This window comes from Asterias amurensis, chromosome 9 (genome assembly GCF_032118995.1).
Source record: "Asterias amurensis chromosome 9, ASM3211899v1".
Taxonomy (NCBI): Eukaryota; Metazoa; Echinodermata; class Asteroidea; order Forcipulatida; family Asteriidae; genus Asterias; species Asterias amurensis.
In genome coordinates, this window is record NC_092656.1 from 7,289,249 (window position 1) to 7,296,946 (window position 7,698).

Below are 7,698 nucleotides of genomic sequence, written 5' to 3' on the forward strand. Positions count from 1 at the left end.
CGGGTAAGTACTGAGTATACAGTGCTAACACACATCGGTGTATATTGGTAAAGGCCACAATGAATAGTACCCGCTTTTCTTTAGTTTATTTGATTAAGAAAGAACTGTAAGCCATTGGTGTTGTTGGTGGTGATGGTTAAAGCCATTGGACACTTTCGGTAAACAGTATTGTTCAAAGGCCCACACTTCGTGTATCACAACTTATATATAAAATAACAAACCTGTGAAAATTTAGACTCAATCACTCATCGGAGTCGGGAGAAAATAACGGGAAAACCCACCCTTGTCGTTTCGCCGTGTCATGACATGTGTTTACAATAAATCCGTAATTCTCGCTATCGAGAATTGATAATAAATTGTTTTAATGTTTTCTCAAAAAGGAAAGCATTTCATGGAATAATATTTCAAGAGAAGTCTTTCACCATTACCTTCTGTAAACCCCCGTAAGTTATTTGTAAATCTGTGAACTTTTTTTTTTATGTTCCGAAAGTATATAATGGCTTTAAAGATGCTATATCAGACATTTTTGGCCGATTTGACCCAACATTGATAGGTATTTTGATGGGGGTCGAGAAAGTTACAAGCTTTTATGTGAGCCATTGCTCGAAAAAGTCCGCCAATTATTAGTAGCAGTGAAATAAAGTGCTCAAAATTAGTTTTTGTCGGTATCCCGACAATATATCACGTGACCAATTCTTATGTGTTTTATAAGAAACGTTTTAAATTTTTGTCATGGTTCCTGACCATTAAAAGTAAAAGTTAAACTTGTTTTCGTTAGAGCGGGTGATACTCTTTGAAATACCATTCACTCCAAAAAAAATATCAATTTTTTAATGTTTGGGGCCAAAAATCTGACATTGCATCTTTAAGTGGTGAGGGGTGTGGGGTGGGAGGGGTGGGGTGTTGGGAGGTAGTACTCGATCACGTTAAACATCTTGATGAATAAAATTAGTATTAACTAATAGTAAACTTGAGGGTACAACCATGTATACAATATCTTTTGGATGAGTGTTGGCTCGTTTTGAACAGTATTTACTCTGCTTGTCTTCATCGTCGGTTTTTCTAATATGGCGGCTGTATGACGTCAATACATGAGGTCCGCTGTCTTCACAAGATGGCCACACCCTCTTCGAAGAGATGAAGTCGAGCAGAGAGAAATGCATCAAATAATCACTGGAAAGCTTATTACACCCATTGCGTATATTAATTAGTGTCCTTATGGTTTACCAGTATCTCAGTATCTGTTAGGGGGACAACCTGAAAAGAGTTTTACTCGATCTCCACCAAATACAAGAAACCGTTTAGCAAATAATAGCCCCCCCCCCAATGCATAATATTTTCCCCGGTCATTTTCGACATTTAAGCGGCAAATTGGAACGTCTCGTTGTTCCATTTGGCGCGCAATTGAAAACTCCTCACCGAACAGCCACTCAATATTTCACTTAATGTGTGAGTAATTCTTCTTTCGCGCCATGCGATTATTAAACAACTATAACCATTCAATAAACATTCAACTCGAACAACATTTAAATTCGCAGCAGCTTTTCACAGAGAAGTGCTAATGGCTTCTCCAAACGCTTTACATTATAAGATTATTTAAATATAATGCAACGTAAATATGCATGCCTCAAAGTGAAATTTTGTAACTGAAGAGCCAAAACCGGTTTTTCTCACGAAGCGGCGATGAAAATGTATTAGGGAGCTCAATTACCAGAAAACCTTTAAAGACACTGGACGCCTTTGATAATTGTCAAAGACCAGTCTTCTCACTAACTGTATATCATTATTGCATAAAATAAAAACCTGTGAAAATTTGAGCATAATTGGTCGTCGAAATTGCGAGATATGAATGAAATAAAAAACACCCTTGTCACACTAAGTTGTGTGCTTTCAGATGCTTGGTTTCGAGAACTCAAAATCTAAATCTGAGGTCCCGAAATCAAATTCGTGGAAAATTACTTCTTTCTCGAAAACTACGTTACTTCAACTCTCAACAGCTCTCCAATGCTTGTTACCAAGTAAGTTTCTATGCTCAAAATTATTCTGAGTAATAGTGTCCACTGCCTTTAAAATAAGTGATTGTCTAACCATAAGCTTTATTTAAAGGGAGTGCATACTTTTCGTGATTACTCCAATGTTCATGATAGCAATCGAGTTGAAATACATGAAAAGAGAGATAAAGAGGCAAAAAGCATCAGAAAAGCAAGAGACTCACGATAAAGGAGACAGGAAGGGAGGAAAAAGGGACGGTTTGACCGCAAGAAGTTTGAAAAACAAATGATAAGATCAAAGGTGGGAAGAGGGATAAGAAGCAATTAATTAGTGAATGAGGCAGGCTAAAAAAAAGAGGATATCTGTGGGGGAAAAAGGGAGAAGGCAAAGAAATGAAAAAGTATCTTGTAAGAATGATTAACCATCTTCAAGGGTTTGCGAAACGTTTAAACGAGGTCATTGATTTCATGGTTCTGTCACCGCCACTAAAGAAGAGAGAGTTTGAGCACGGGGGAAGGGTTGGCCACTCCACCCCCTTGTCTCCCCTCTGTCTAGTCGATGACCTCCCCGTACCTCCCAAATGAATCTAAGGTTTACTGTTATTTACTCTAGATTAGCCGATTTGGGCATACGGGCGCATCCCCGCTCCAATTATCTAGAGAGAGAAGATGTTGTGATCGTCTTGTTGATGATGGACGGGTTGGGTTTATGGTTGATGGGCGCCGGGGATGGAAGACGGAGGGTCGGCAATGTTGGATGATTACCGGTCATCAATGTGATCTTGTAGATAGGCTGATGCGAAATTATTAACCATGTGGGCCTATGGGTCAAATTTGAGAAAAATTATATTAAGAATTTACTGTAATTGCCACATAGATGCTAAATTCTGGTAAATAATACTTTATATATTCTAAGATTATCTGGTGAGGTTAACTTTCATTGTTTAGCGTTCTTAAAGACTTGCTTGAACGAAAATGTCAAGTCGTGAACTTTGCTGAATTCCACTTAAAATGTTTTCGATGAATAAGGAAATCGAGTCATATGATTATAAATACGTTTCAATTGTGTAAAAAAACAATCATTTTGCACGCCCTTGTCCAGAGCATTTCTGCGAGATTTGCGAAAAGCCCCGTTACGTAATCACTCTCAAAACGTCATAAGTAGATAAAGCCGCTTTGTTGCAGCGTGGATGTATAACAAAGCAAACTCCCACAAATGACGTCAGCGGCATTGTCCTTTGACGCCCGCTCTCAACGGCAGAAGTGTTTTTAGTTTTTCAAAAAACCTTTAGAGGGGCCTGATTTTTTAATCGATAATTACGAAAAGTTCAGAAGTGTACACATATCAAAATTACATTAAAATGGTGAACGAGTGCATTATAAACAAGTAAAAATACCATTTCTGTTGAAAACATTCCGCTCAGGTAGCTGTTTAAATTATAAGGTATTATTATTTTTTATTTTTTTAGATTAATTCAAACAGTAGGCCTATAATTCTAATTTACGTTATTGCTAATGCGTGCACCGTTTTGGTTGTATCAATTCCCGTTTTGGTTGTATCAAATTCAAAGATTAGGGATAATCTTTTTACATAGGCCCTATCATACAGTGAAGTTTTTGCGAAGCAAATCCTGTCCAATTTGTGTAAAGAGCTTCCATGGCACTCAGATTAAGTCCTGTCCACTTTTTAAATGAAAAAAAGAAGCTTTTTGAAGGATTTGTCCTAAAATAAGAAATTGGTTTGAATGATGGCCACTATCTAAACCTTCAGAAGAAACACAGCTGAAAGGGATTGTATACGTAAGGTAATTGAAACCATATTTTTTATTTCAATCCTTTTGTAAAAGAAACTTTTTCAAAGGCGGTAGCGTTTTTGAGACATTGCCAAAAATCTGGAGCGGTTATGTCCACGCAGGAAGAATAATCTGCAATTGGAATACACAATCTGAAAATGTCACTGTCAGTAATGCTTCTCAGATTAAATGTTTTTGGGTAAAAACATATCTTCTTACATAACCGCAGTACTTTGAAGTGAGAAGTTTCTTAAAACGCATTATACTACCCGAAGGTGCTGTGCATGTAAGCTTTTATTGGTGTACATTTTCAGAGTCATTACTATACGTATATAGGCTACACCAGGCCCTTTAAAATCAGGTCAATGTTGATTGAACTACGAAATTGAACCCCGCCCCACAAAGCCTTCGGCGGTTGATGATTCTTATTTCGTTTGCCATTTAACAAGAAAACAAGGCTAGAGTTGCCGGGCTCCTTTGTTTTAAGAAACACACGACATTATTGCCTCACAGCAAACAACACCATAAAGCATTCATCATGACATCATCGATCACCTTACGACTATCATTATTCTATCGCCTTGTAAAAACTTCTTGTGGATTTTGGATGTGTGTCTGTGGTTAATGCATCTTGCTTGCAGCTTATTCAAAGCTTTTCAGATTTCAGTCTTTCAACCTGCCCCATCCCGTCGATCGTCGGTGCATTTTTTTTTTAATGTGAGGACTGAGTAATTTTAACGATCAGCTTTCTCAGGGGCAGCCCTACATTGTCCAAGTCACGAATGGTGATCGACCCCTCGTATGCACAACATCCCCGTCCCTCAGAGAGCAACAAATGGACACATCCGGCTTTTAACTGCTTGTTTGTCAATCTCCGTGATCTATTGGGGTCCCCCGGTCGACCTGGGGTCCGCTGACGAGAGGACACAGTGCACGGGGGATCTCGACAGCACGACCTTCCGAAAGAGATACCCTGAGCCGCGTCTATTTGGCGGGGGAATGGACGTGGTTTGCCCCGCCCGGTTTGGCTTTACGTCCCCGCTGGGCCGATCGCTCCTCCGTAACGCAATCCGTACCTCTATTCAAGCTAAGAAACTGCCTTTAGTGTCCGGACACAATAGTTAAGGAGATGTGTTTCATCCCGGGTTTCTTGTGATCGCTTCCTAGCGACTCAAAGACCGGTAATGGAGCAAAGCATCTCCTACTGAACCTCTATTATCAGCCGTAGGTAATCAAGATGGGACTGCCCAATACTCTCCTTCTAAAAGACGAACGCCCGATCGAAGTTGCTACAAAACCATGGTCATTGAACTTGTGCCGTGTGAACACAAAACACAATCGATTCGGGATCAGCTCTCAGGCAAGCTTCGTGTGAAAGTTGCTATAGAAATGAATCCAGGGAGGAGTGTGTCTGAGAATGAACTGGTCAAAGTTTTTTTAAAAAGTTGCTGTGGAGACTTTAAAGTACTTGACTTGGTCTAGTTACATGCTAATGAGGCACTGGAAATATTATTTAAAATAAAATCAAATAAAGACAACTGGACTTGTTAAAGGCAATGGACACTATTGGTAATTACTCCAAAAACAAATATCGACATAAAAACTCACTTGGTAACGAGTAATGGGGAGAGGTTGATAGTATAAAACATTGTGAGAAACGGCTCCCTCTGAAGTGACTTAGTTTTCGAGAAAGAAGTAATTTCCACGAATTTGATTTTGAGACCTCCGATTTAGAATTTGAGGTCTCGAAATCAAGCATCTGAAAGCACACAACTTTGTGTGACAAGGGTGTTTTTTCTTTCATAGTTATCTCGCAACTCCGACGACCAATCGAGCTCAAATTTTCACAGGTTGGTTATATTATGCATATGTTGAGATACACCAAGTGAGAAGACTGGTCTTTCACAATTACCAACAGTGTCCAGGGTCTTTTAATAACATTAATGCCTTTATTTCTGTGTAGTAGGCCTACGTCTCGTATGGGGGCGCTATTGAAATTATCAGAGAAAGAGTTCTGACCGATTTTAATATAAAACAGTGCATTGTATAACATCATCACACTCCAAATGGTCATAAACCCAACATCAAAATCTTAGACTAAAATCTTGGCAATATATGAACAAAATAACAATGCAAAGTATGAGTTCGTCATGTATTTTACAACAGCTCTAAATGATAAAATTAGTTTTAGCTTTTTCAGTACACACATTCTCAAAATAAGCATCCCTGTGGTAACATTTTTTTTCCCATTGTCCCTGTACTAAAGATTTCCCCAGACTTTGAACAATGTCTTGTGGAGCACCGGTCTTTAGAATTTTCCCATGGAGTCCCCTTTTCCCTTTTTTAATGTTTATCCTTGGTCTCCAGAAGGTACCGAATGTGAGTACACATGTACTAGAAAAATACAAGATTTTTATATTTTTTTTATATTTTTTAATTTCACTTCTTGTAAGAACAATCCAAATTAAAGACAGCCATTTACATAATTTAGCATGGTTAAATCAAATTAATAATGAATCAAACTAACATCACAAGTAACAGTCGTATTGCTCCTTGATTTTGGGGGACATTGCCCGCACGGTCTTTCCTCCCAATCCCTTGACTCCCCCTTCCCCGTTCGAGGTCGGCTTAGACCCCCTCTAAATAGACGCGGAGTAACCCCTGATGTCATTTGATTAGATAACTTCCCCCGGTCTTATGTCGTTTTCTCGTGAGTAGCTGGGGGAAAAAAAGGTGTTTCGAATGTCACCGACCAGCTCTTGGCTGATCTTAACTCCCTAGCCTTTGTTAATCCCCCTCCTCAATCTACCACACGATACATGTAGATGACGACAGAGCCAGGGTATCATGTTAGAAGATACCTGCCATTTCTACCGGCGTGTTAATGGCGTTATTTAATAATCGGGGAAAATAATCCCAGATTCCTCGCTCCGGGAGAGTTTTTCTTTTTTTTTACTTCACAGGTTGGGAAAAAAAAAACGTTTTTATTGAATCCCAACCCACTGATAAACTTAAGGCAATAGATTAAGACGTTATTAGAAAGAGACATCCAAGATAAGAAGACGGGAGAAAAACGGGTGAACTTTAGCGCTTCTAATCGAAGAAAGGTTTAATGGGACAGGAAATTGATGATATTGATACTTGGAAGGGGGCAAGATGTGAAGGCGATGGAATAGTGGCCAAACACGAGGAGCAAATTGATAGAAACAAGAGATAGGACTGTCTTAGAAGGTCATAACAAGACAGAGACCCTTTCGGAGTAGAAAACATTGAAAGGGCTTTGGTATTTTGAAGTCCTCCACCATTATTTGTTAACAACCGTGAAATATTAATAGAGCCCTCTGTTGTCATACCTACATTTGCAGCCTTTAGCATAAACCATAAATTTTTGCTTTAATCACCTTTATCAAACACTAACCCCTTATTTTTTATCAAGACACCTTTGGGCTCCTTATGGATTTATTTTGGTTAAGACAAGCTTACACAACAAAGCAAAACTTTTTAATGAATAATGGCCCCAAAATGGCGTAAATAGTTAGATTGACTAACCACTAATGTTCAACGAATACAAGGCAGGTGCAGTGTATGTACAGTGTGCTCAAAGTGTAACCATGTCGAATGTGTATCTACGAAGAAATATCGCTCCACGCTAATCTGGGATAGCGCCCTCTCCAGTTTCAAATTATTCATTATTCTCGTTCAAAAAAAAAGGTTGAAAACGGACCATTTAATGATGTTGGTGCTTCCAAATATTTGTCGATTTATCGTTATACTAACGCAGGATTTTGATTTTAATCAAGTGGGTAAGAATTATGACGTCATGAATAAGTATTAATAGAGGCCATGACGTCATAATTCTTACCCTAAATGAGGCTATACGCCTCTCTTAATACTTATGCATGACGTCATAATTC